Source organism: Podarcis cretensis (assembly GCF_951804945.1).
Source record: "Podarcis cretensis genome assembly, chromosome: 1".
Lineage (NCBI taxonomy): Eukaryota > Metazoa > Chordata > Lepidosauria > Squamata > Lacertidae > Podarcis > Podarcis cretensis.
The window spans coordinates 112,697,939-112,710,013 of record NC_137170.1 but is presented as its reverse complement, the minus strand read 5'-3'; the positions used below and the strand labels follow the sequence as shown (position 1 = coordinate 112,710,013).

At 42.6% G+C, this 12,075-nt stretch overlaps 1 protein-coding gene across 4 annotated transcripts in view; it reads right to left on the bottom strand.

The window, feature by feature from the left end:
• Positions 1-11,853, bottom strand: part of B3GALT1 (beta-1,3-galactosyltransferase 1) — a 339,454-nt gene extending 327,601 nt beyond the window's left edge. For 2 of the 4 annotated variants that reach the window (XM_079982469.1, XM_079982472.1), the window contains exon 1: positions 11,604-11,853. The gene's annotated coding sequence lies outside the window, so the exon portion shown is untranslated. Of the gene's footprint in view, positions 1-10,976; positions 11,431-11,570 lie in introns of those variants that run through there. The other 2 variants (XM_079982470.1, XM_079982471.1) reach the window with 2 other exon arrangements.
• Between the last annotated feature and the right edge of the window lie 222 nt (positions 11,854-12,075).

Genomic DNA, 12,075 nt, shown 5'->3' with positions numbered 1-12,075 from the left:
GCTAATCTACTTTATTTACATATAAACACACACGGAGCACTGCAACATGGCTCCCTCTCTCTCTAGCATCAGACAGCAAAGATAAAAAACAAAGGACAATAGTCCCACTTCACAGAACACAGTAACACAAACATCCTGTCTCCGTCACTTCCCACTTTGTGGAGTCAAAACATACCACATCATGTGAAAGATAACAATCCCATGACTGCAAGCACGGAGCAGGAATTCTAACACTAACAGTGCCTATCTGGATTGAGCATCAGTTTGTTGGCTCTCATTCAGTCCATTACCGAGGCACATCCACTTACATACTTGCAGGTGTAAAGGAAAAGCACAGCTGTATGTCCTCAGCATTTTGCTAACATTGTACTACAAAACTCTGGATGTTCCAACTCAGCAGTTTCATGTAGATGTTTAACAGCATAAGGTAGGGGATAAAAATTGAACTTTTGAGGAACTCTACATTGAAGGGTCCACGGGGCCAAAGAGCATTCCCCAGGCATCACCCTCTAGGAACGACCATCCAAGAAGGACCAGAACCACTGCAAAGTAGGGTCACCCACCTCCAACTCAGACAGCCACTCCAGAAGGATACCATGGCTGGTGGTATTGAAAGCTGCTGAGAGGTCAAGGAGAATTAACGGGGACACATTTTCCCCAGATAATCTCCCAACAGAGATCTTCATACAGCTGGTCACCAAGCAGTTTTTGTCCCAAAGCTGGGCCTAAACCCTGTTTGAAATGGATCCAGAAAATCGGTTTCCTCCAAGAGTGCCTGGATCTGGTCCACAATCATCCGCTCAGGGATCTTGCCCAAGAAAGGGAGATTGGCAACTATATGCACACTTTCCCTATTTGTATTTTTGTACGCATTTTCTATTGGATAACAGCATTTGAATAAGTTTGAACTGTGAAAGAAAACTGTATTTCAGTTTGTGTATTGTTTCAGGAAGTGCATATCAGGCAGGCTTGCCTTAAAAAGAGAACCATATCAGATTTCTGCCCCCAACTCTACTCTTGACAGAATATGATCTGGGCATTTCATTTTTCCCAGTACTTGGATTCTGCCATGCCTTTTCTCTACCACCTTTTAAAATTGTAGTAAAGCCTCTCATACAGTCAGCTTTGGGGCTCAGGGTTAAGTTGACTGAGGATGGGAATTATATTTAATGATATTCTAGCCTGATAGAATTCTATTCTGTTTTGCTGTGGAGGGAAAGCAGCCGTTGCTACCTTTGGGTTGACATTAGCTATAAAGATAAGAAATTGGATTATTTTTTTAAGTGTCTAAAGTAAGGAAATGAAAACATAACTCTTCTCTGGTAGAAAAATAGCAAAGAACCTCAATAGGGTAGAGGGTATTCTGATTTTTTGTTAGGTGGTTTACTTTGAGGTTGATGTGTTTGGTTTTAACATGTAATGTCATTTGCAAACAGGTGGGTATTTTTGATACATTGTTTCATATTTTAAAGTAAAATTAACCACAAAAGCAACTAAGCTGAATCAACGCATAACGAGACTGAAAGATGTTGATATTCACTGAAATGTTTGAAGAGTTCTGCCTATTTTTTCAGTCATCACAAAGCTTACGGAATCAAAGGAGAATACAATAACTGCATGATCAACCTAATTATTCATCCTCCTTTCATTTAGTCATTTATATGGATGCCGTGTGCATGAGCCCCAACATGCTATGCCTCCAATTCTTTAGCCAAAGAAAAACCACACGTGCATTTTAAAGCACATGAATCACCACTTAAGTATCTTACTCCTGTCCATTTTATGTGCATTACTACCATTTACAAGATAATACCTTTCCCAGTTCAAATATCACCTACACATTCCTTCAGCTAATTTAAGAGTATCCCCTAACCCTTGACTTTGCCTATCCTGGAATCTAGAAACATAGAAACATAAGTAGTTGGAGAACATCCAGTCAATAGGTCAAATTAGGCCCACCAGGGGTTCTAATTCAGCCTGTGGGACAATTTCCCTCAGCTATGCCCAGCAACCACACATATCAGCTGTAGGGCAGGTAAAATAACTACTGCAAAAGCAACAATCAGAAACCTTGAAATAGATTCTCAGTTGTTCTTGCATTTGGTGTCTTTTAAATCTGGCCTCGGACGCAGGTGGCGCTGTGGGTTAAAGCCTCAGCGCCTAGGGCTTGCCGATCGAAAGGTCGGCGGTTCGAATCCCTGCGGCGGGGTGCGCTCCCGCTGCTTGGTCCCAGCGCCTGCCAACCTAGCAGTTCGAAAGCACCTCCGGGTGCAAGTAGATAAATAGGGACCGCTTACCAGCGGGAAGGTAAACAGCGTTTCCGTGTGTGGCTCTGGCTCGCCAGAGCAGCGATGTCACGCTGGCCACGTGACCCGGAAGTGTCTCCGGACAGCGCTGGCCCCTGGCCTCTTAAGTGAGATGGGCGCACAACCCCAGAGTCTGTCAAGACTGGCCCGTACGGGCAGGGGTACCTTTACCTTTTACCTTTAAATCTGGCCTCAGAAGCAAGCCCAGCTAGGACTGATTCCTGTGTGCAGCTGATCCCTGCCAGAAGTAGGGCTTGCAGCTGCCCCCCTAAAATTTATTCCATTCAGGAGGTCCCAACTACAAACTCCCAAGTGGAGCTGAAAACAGTGAGCTTAAATTCAGCACTGACAGTAGGTCCCGCATTCAAGTACTCCATCATTCAAAGTTGATCCAAAATCAGCACATCTGTCATTTTGTAAATAATATTCCACACAATGGAGCTACGATTAGCAACGTGAAATAGAGGACAGAGTAAAAGGATTTGGATTATAATAGGATAGAAGCTGCCAAATGAGCCTTTGCAAAAATTTCTGAGGCTTCAAAATGTGTTTCAGAGATGATCTTGTCTCTCTCATCTCCTCCCACTTGAGACTTTTGATGGATATAAAAATTCCATTATGTTGACCATCTTCTAATTGAACAAATCTGCAGCTGTTACAGGCTTTAGGGTACAATCCTACTCCCACTTTATACTTATTTCTGAGATGTGTTGCACTGTTAAAATATGTATGTGTGTGCATATATATATATATATATATATATATATATATGAAATCAAAAGGATGGTTGATTCAATCTATTTTTGGCCCCTATCTCTTTCATGAGACTTATACACCACCCTGTGAGTGCAGAGAGGAGGTCTCTATTGCATGTATCTAAGCTCCCATGACCATAAACGGGAATCTACTAGGGATGGATGAATTAGTCTATTTCTGGTTCATATCACTTTTGAATGCACTCACCTATAAGACTGTCCCATCCTGCATGTGCATTACTTCAGCATTATTTGCTGCTTCTTTTCACACATACACAATCTACATGAAAATTCACATTTAAATTTCTAAGCACATTTTTCTCCCAGAAGATGCATTTCTAAACGTGATCATGTGAACAGAAAACATGGAGCATCCAAGAAGTGCAAAAGTTGCTGGATAACCACATTCCTATTTACACATTAGTCCAGGAGAGGTGGATCAGCAATGAAAGATTGAATCCTCCAATCATTCCTACTGCTATGGCAAAGAAAATTACTCATTTGTTGCAAGTTAGCCAAACACTCTCAACCTAGAATCAGAATGTGCTCCACAGCAGGTTTAGCACTGAAGTGGAAATTAGCCAACAAAAGGGTAGCATCAACAAAAACTCTTCCTGCAAAACATCAGCAGAGGCTTGAAGAAGAATGTCATCTCACATGCTTCTTCAAACAGGCTAGAGCACAGAAACAGAAAGCAGCTTTATATACTAATGCGGACCATTGGGCTAACTAACTCAATACTGTCCACACAGACTGGAAATGTATATTTGGACAGGGTTGTTTTCCCAGTCCTGTCTGGCAATGTTGGGGATTGAATCTGGGAACTTCTGCATACAAGGGAGATGAACTACCACTTAGCTACATCATTTCACCTATTTTGCCTCTCAGGTTAAGTAGCACTAGCCATGGGTTACACTTGGAAAAGCCACCCACCCACTGCTGCTGAAGGAGGACAGATGGGAGAATTACCACAGCCAGAGGTCTCTCTCTCTCTCTCTCTCTCTCTCTCTCTCACACACACACACACACACACACACACAAAGTTAAGACGAATAGAATCCAAGGCTGGCCATGTTATTATGGTGCATTGTTTATATTTTATAAGACACCACAAATGGTGAGAAGAAAACAACTCTCTTAAGCATTTTAATTTTAATTTCCATGGCAAAACCTCAGATGGTCTCAAAGTAAACAAATGTGTCCTTCCTTTTCAGCCCAGTTATTAAAATGTGCCCTTGATTAATCAACAAAAGCATAGTAATTGGTCTACCAATTATGCCAGTAAAGACTGCAGCCTTACTTGCTGAACATGCCTTGAATGGACAGTATTATTCCTAAGCATTCCATCCTAAAACACGCTTGCTAGCAAGTCAGCTCCATTGAAGATAATGGGACTAATTTATGGGTAAACATGCATAGAATTGGGCTGCAGAACCAGCCCTCTGTCTAATTATATTTTTTAGAGACATAGCCTCATAATTAGGAACAAAGACTTTCTTCCCATCCTTCCTTTCTCCCTGGCTCAGCTCAGAAGCACTGCTCAAAGACACAGCTTTAGGTAGACAATCTATTTGTAATGTCTTCCTGATTGAATATCAGCGCTTTCTTCTGTCACACTGAACTAATTGGTTTCCTGGAAAACAAATTTGCGACCCTAACTTTGCTTCCTCTGCTTCTTTCTTAAGAAATGTTCGTGTAAAAATACTGTGGAGTTCCAACGGAAATGAAAAGATGCTTTCTTGCCTGTAGCAATAGAAACTGGATAAGGGGTCAGCCATAGATGTCCATGAGCGGCAGAGGTGCCCAGCCTCTCCAAAATGTCAAAACCTCACTTTTAGCACTGTTTCCCAAATTCTAGAGCGGTGGTTTTCAAATTTACAACAGGGAAAACCTTTCTAGGCCCCTTTGCCTGCCAAAGGGCCCTTTTTTATTTGTTTCTGGAGTTGACAACACACAACAGAAACTGCTCAACATTCCCCAGCCGCTGGCCTTTGCAAGGGAAGATCAACAATAGCAAAGAAACAACTACTTAGGGCATCTTGTCTATCAGTTGACAAATTTTCTCATTAAGAAAGCCATAAGAAACTTCCAATGAAGTCCAGGACCCTAGAGGATATAGTTATTGATTAAAACTATATTTGCAAAATTTAAAAAAATATAATTTTTATAAATATAAATGACTACATAATCTAGGGGGTTTCCTGCAACCCCCCCAAAAAAACTTTCTTATTAAATTAAAATCCATCATTTAGTGTAGACCTTTAAAAAAAAAGTTTTAATAGAGGGAACACAGTTTGAAAACCATCATTATAGAAAAATAGCAATAAGAGTTGCAGACTTTTTATTGTGGTGGTAGTGTGATCCAGTTGCTTTTGTGGACCTCACTAGAAGTTCTCCTGACATTTTCTGCATGTACATGTCATTAGTAACTTCCTATGGAACTTTTCTTTACCTCTTATGTATTGCTCTCTGCATACAAAGGGCTTGGGCAGTTAAAATACTGTAATCAAACTGCAACTAAGGCACTCAAAATTCCCCTTTTCCCTCCTCATACACAAAGTCAACTGGAAAATGTATTCCACTGCTTCCTGAAGACAATCACATTTGCATCTGAATAAATCAACAAAAGAATCAAAACCCAAAGTTGAGAAGCCATCATCATTAACGCTTCTCTGCCTATATGGCTTTGCTATGTATGCCATCTTGAATCCATCCTTGGGAAAAGGTGGAATATAAGTCTTTAAAAATAAATAAATGCCATTGCAGCTTGGTGTATGGCTTGTAAACATAACAGGGTATTTCCAGTTGGTCTTCCAGGTTGTGATGGGACAAAGGGATGGGTATGTTCTCTTAGATATGATGAACTCAAGTCACTTAAGGCAATATGGGCCATCACCAACATTGTCAGCTAAGAGAAGATGGTAACAGAGAGACCAATTCTCTAACCCTGGGGTGGGGGATCTGTGGTCCTCTCGACAGCACAGGACCACAACTCCTGTCATATCTGGCCACTGGCTGAGCTGGATGGGCTGGACAGAAACATCTGAAGTCCAACAACATCTGAAAGGTCAAAGGTTCCCCACCCCTGCTCTAAAAAGAATGATAAAGAATTTAGTTTGTCAAAACACACTGAAGACAATAATATACAACAAATAGGTAGCAATACTACAATGGCGTCAGTCTCCAGAACCTTCATATACTCTGAGTTTCCACTCTTTCTGGGGATTGAGACTACTAGATAATAATTGTCCAGCTGGTGTTTTTGAGTTGTGCACTGATTTTGCAAGCCATTACACGGTTATGCATCGAAACACCTGTCTTGGTGTATGTGGAGAGACTTGGATGAAGAATCCAGACCTCAGACTAGGTGGTGGTGGGAGGGCATCAGAGAAATTAGGAAAATGTTCTTCTAACCAAGATCAAAGTTCCTTCATGCAAATGAAGGATAATCTATGCATGTCCCAAAGAAAACCATCAAGTAACTTGGAAGATGTAAGGCAGCAACTGACAGATCAGTGTAGTTTCATCTCTTGGTTGCCTTGGTAGCCCATGGGAGGTCTGCTGAGTGCCTGAAAAATGTACATTTATAAAAACATAATTTCAATGGGAGACATAGATGTCACCAATTAAGTTTAGTTCAAGGAGAAGAGTAACTTTCCCATGTCAGTCAGAACGCAATTTTTAAGGGTTCATAAAATTACTGAATTAACAAGAAGAACACCTCTGCAGTTCTTAAAAACCACTTTAGTAGTTCGACCTGTTGTATACAAACACAATATTTAAGGGCTTTGTTTTCTCCTGCTGTACCCATGTAAGTCGCTTTATTGCTGCCAATTTCACCACTGAGATTTTAGTGCTGTGATATAATCTTTATTTGGGCAATAAAATCAGGCAGCAGGTTGGCATGTGCAAAAATGACTGTTTCATTCCATTTTTTAAAAAAAGCCGAACACATACATAAATTGTTTACATCCCTTTCGTGCAATAAGGAAAATGAGGAAGTTTCTTTTTCAAAGAAATATAGTAGCTCGCTAATTATCCACGCAATAGGATTTGAATATATTTTCAGAAGGAACTTATATTTCTTCTACCATTTTGAAAGGCAGAATGGAAACTGAATGCTCTTTTTGACATTTCATATTTTAATGCAAAGACGAAACACAAAAAATATGGCAAATATGCCCTATGGTAGTTGAGTCATTTTTATTTTTATTTTTTTTAAAATAGTTATTCTGTAGTAGGAGAATTTACAGCTTTTTTGTGGTTAAGTTTGGTGTATTCAACAATTTGAACACAAAAGATTATAATAATGTAAAAATAAGTTCTGAATCCATTAAAATAACAATACCATACACTGAGGCAGCAGTCCTGTGTCTGCTTACCAGGGAGGAAGCCTCAATGAACTTGGTGTGCCTTAGTTATTTGACGTATCTGCATTGCACACGGTCTTTTAAGGGCTGGCTCTCTACCAGATCCATTTCATTTAGGGCAAAGAAATGCCCCTTTCATCAGGCCTTTGAAATGGAAGCTTTTGTGTTATGATTTACTTTTACGTTGCTTTGATTTTAGTCTTATTCTTATAATATGATTCTTATTTGCACCAAGTAGTTTTCAATGCTAGTCCTACTCAGAGCAGACCCACTGAAATTAATACACATCCCTAACTAAGGCCCCTTAGTTTTAATGGGTTTGCTCCAAGTAGGGCTAGCATTGTTGACAACCCATTATTTTGTAATTCCAAACGCAATAGCTGCCCAGAGGACCAGTAGCTTAAGAGGTAAGGCAATACAATAAAAATAAGGGAGATTTCCTATATTTCTATTCAGATGAATAATTGCACTGAAGTAAATAGGATTCCCCAAGTGAGTAAGCAGGAATCAAATGAACAATGGATTGAAGCCCCAATATACAATGTAAGGCACAAGGAAAATCAGTTTGGGGGTTTCAACCTTGCCTTTTGACAAAACAGCATTTGTCTATGTCACTAAACCGCTAGAAAAAATTGACACTGACTGCACCCAGTGGTGTAGGTCAGGAAAAACTAGAATGGAAGCACTAAGTAGGAATAGAACAAACTGCACACAGTTCTCTGCAATGTACCTAGCTACCGAAAAAAATCTTAAATAGATTTCATTAACTGCATCGCATCAGTTTAACACTTTTCTAGCACCATATGACAAAAATTCATAAATCTGTTAAAGTACCATTTCAGTTCTGTTTCCTGTAAGTAAATATATTTTTCTCTGATAAGTGCATTGCAGGGCAGACGTTTTGTGTTTTATAGGGACCAAGGAAAGCACTGAGTATTAAAACCTACCCTTAATATTTACAATTCAGCTATAAAAGCTTATTAGTGCAAAACACAAACATGCTGTTAATGACAACCTGATTTGACCAAAGGATTAAGTATTCTAAAGCCCAATGGTGTCAATATGTAGCTTTCATTAACTTCCCATTAGTTTTTCAACTATTATGAATGGATTTGTGCATCCAACCAAGAAACAGTAACCCAGGTTGCACCATGTTTTGGAGGTCTGGGAGTATATTGTGGGTTTAAACACTCATTCCTCTTCCCCCTCCCTGATACTTCAATTACTCATCCATTTCTAAGTTGCCCTAACCACAGCTTTCCAATGTAGCATCCAAGTCTGAATCAAGTAAAATATGATTGGTGCTAACACTCAAACAAAGCACAACTTGAAACCATGGTTTGAGGTCGGTTTGCAAAACATGAATTATTAGTGAGTGCTAACCATGGTTTACCCAGTTCAGACATCAAGGGAAAATGTGGATAGTACAACCTGGAAATAGAAAAGAGAATTCATGTGTGTTAGAGAAGGAGGTTGCGTAAGCAACATGGCATTCCTAGACTTCTAAACTATGTGAGACTTTTTCAGAGCTAAACATGCCCACAGGGAACCAGATGGTTTTAGCAGAACAAAATACCATCTTAAATATTTGAGCAGTGTCCCTACCATTCCACCACTGGCTTTGAATTAATAAGGCCAAGGTATCTGCAGATCACAATCCATTATTTAACAAATCATTAGAATGGTATGTAGATTAGACTCTACATCAGATGGAAGATCATAGATATGCTACACTTTCCCCAATGTGTTGGTGTTTGGCTGCTAATTACATCAGTGGCACAATGCTTCAGAAAATTTAGAAGCATTAAGCACCATAAAAAATAAAAATAAAGATCCATCTCATAATTATGAGGGTTAGCTACTGCTCTATTAGAGAGTTAATGTTTTGCATCATGGAGTCATTCCTTTTAAAGAAAGATATGAGAACAACCAATGCATGCTAAGATAACAAAACACTACTAACCAACTCAGAATCTAGTGTTCGTAATGGTGTGCAGCCCAAGCCTGTGCATATTTACTCAGGAGTAAGTTCCCACTGAAGTCCATGGTGCTTACTCCCTAGGAAGTGTGTACAAGATTGGAGCCAACAGAGCAACATATTAGACCACTGGATAAGCTGAAGTTTTGCTTTGTTTTATTGCTTCCAGTCTTCAAGAAGAAACAACACATCCCAGTAAATCCAGAACTCATCTGGTGAGACCTAAGGTTTGGAAGAATTTAATACTGTGATCCTAACTACGCTTACCAAGAAGTAAGGCCCCCCCCCACGCAACTGAACTTATTTCAGAGTACACATGTCAAGGGCAGCACTGCACATTATTATCCATAAGTCAAGGTCAGGGATTTTGTAATAAACTTTCTGCAAACTTAATCTCAGCCAAGTTGCTATACTCTTTAAGTAGCTCTTGGGCATGTGTCTTTTGACCACTAGCTGGCTCTTTCTCAGTATGCACAGAGTAGCTTTTTCTGCTTCATTTCTGTATTGCATTTACCCCTCAAAGAACCACGAGAAGACAAACAGGCGACTGACGTGTCACTGAATTACTTCACCTTACTTCTGAGAAAAACTGCTTAATATTAGGTTGCATATCTAAGGAAAAAACAGGGAAAGTTCTGATGTATCTTTAAGACTTACAATGTATCATGCCAAAAGGTTTTATGGCTACAAGTAACCCATTTTGTTATATTCAAGAGGATACATATGGCTGCAGCCACAATCCAATGCACATTTACTTGAGAGTAAACCTCACAGGCTTACTTTTGTATAGGATAGCAAGCGACTTCTCGTCCATGAAAGATCAGTTAGCTTTTCGAAAGGTGCAACAAGACCCTTTCTTCAATGTTGCTACAACAGACTAACACCATTACCTCCTCTAGGATCAATATTCAGGGTGTTCTTCTTTTAAAAATAATAATCCTCAAAAAAAAAAAAACTGTTAAGGAACAAGCATCAATGGGTCATCCCATCCACTTCCCAAAGTTGCAAGGTTCCAAATCTACTAACTAACCAGCGTTAGCCATCAGCAGAGTTGGGAGCAAAAAAAGCCCTTTTCATTTAACGCAATTTCTGTGGGAGAATAAAATCAAACCCAGTCCCCTGTGGAGATGGTTACAAAAACAGAAGGTTAACGCTGTTTTCTTAATTGGCAATCTGTCTTTTAAAATAAATAAATAAATCCCTGCATCTTATTTGGGAGGGAAAAAAGCAAAGTAACAGCTGCCCTGACATCAATACACTTTGGAAGTCAAACAGTGCAGGCTGGCAAATAATCCGGCATCCCATTGTGGGGAACTGACAGTTCACAGCTGAGAGCCACTGGACTTCTCAACTCTCTCGCTCAGACATGAAAACAAAAGCTTGCTCTTCTCCACCAACCCCCAGCCAAACACACGCCTCCAATAGTACTCTCTCACACACGGGAAAAGCTCCAGAAAAGTAGGCGAGCTGAACCCAAAGCCTGGCATCCACACGGTGGATCTATAGGTATTGGAACCAAGGCAGAGGTGGGCAGGGAAGGAGTTGGGCGGCTGCCTACCTGACTCACCCTAAGGTCTGAGGAGCTCGAAGCTGCTAGGAGAGATCAGTCCAAGGGCTCGCCTCCTCAACTTCGGGCATGGGCTGCGGGGCAAAGCCCGCCAGGCCACGGGCTCCAGCTGAAGTTTCGCTTGCAAGAAGCAAAAAGAACCCCAAAGCAAGCAAACCCTCTTGCTCTCCAGCAACCTGCGCCCAGGGCATTGCCTTGCCAATCCGCGCTTCCCCTCGCCATGCAAATCCTCTTTTAATTAGGCCAATAAAGTTCCATCTGCGGGGCTTCCTGGATGCTCCTTCGTCCTCGCGTTCCGGCTGCAGGCGAAGCCTCCTTGAAGGGCATCCGAGCACCAGGGCGATGATCCGGAGGCGGCCGGGCGCCTCTGCCCCGCCAAGTGCGCCCAAGCTCTCCAAGCGCCCATGCCGCGCTCGCCCCTCGCCCAGACATCTTGCTCAATGCCCAGCCCAGCCCTGCCCGGGAGCGGCCGATCCCCTGCCCTGCGCCGCCCGAGTCCAGCCCTTCCAACAACGGATGCTGCGCGGGGAGATCCTGCCCCTCACGCACAGCCACAATACACACAGAGAGACACACACACACCACACCACACACCCAGAAAGAAGCCTGCCCGGCGCCAAACCTCACCGGCGGGGCTCGGCTCACGTCCTTCCCTTGACTGGCAGCAGCAGCAGCAGCAGCAGCGCGGACGCTTCTCAGCGGAGTTCCGGCTCCCGCTCGCCGCTTTCCTGCCCGGCCGCCCATTCCGCCAGCATCCCTATTCCCTCCGCCGCCGCCGCCGCCGCCGCCGCGCCGCCAGCCCCGCTCTCCCCGCAGCTGCACCAGCCGCCGCGGCAGCAGCAGCAGCAGCAGCGATTCACGCCGCACGCCCAGCCAGCAATGGAACTCGGCCCTCGCCGACTGACAAGCGCCGGCAGCCAATCGGCGCCTCCTCGGGCTCCCCGGGAGAGAGGGGCTCCCACCAATGGCGGGAGGAGGGCTGCCCGCCTAGCCGCTTCCCCCGCCCACCCAGCCCCCGTGGTCGCCTCCTTGCTTCCTCGCGTTCTTCTTCGCCCCCTGCTTCAGTCGGCAGCTCGGCTTCCGGGAGAGCGGGAAGGAA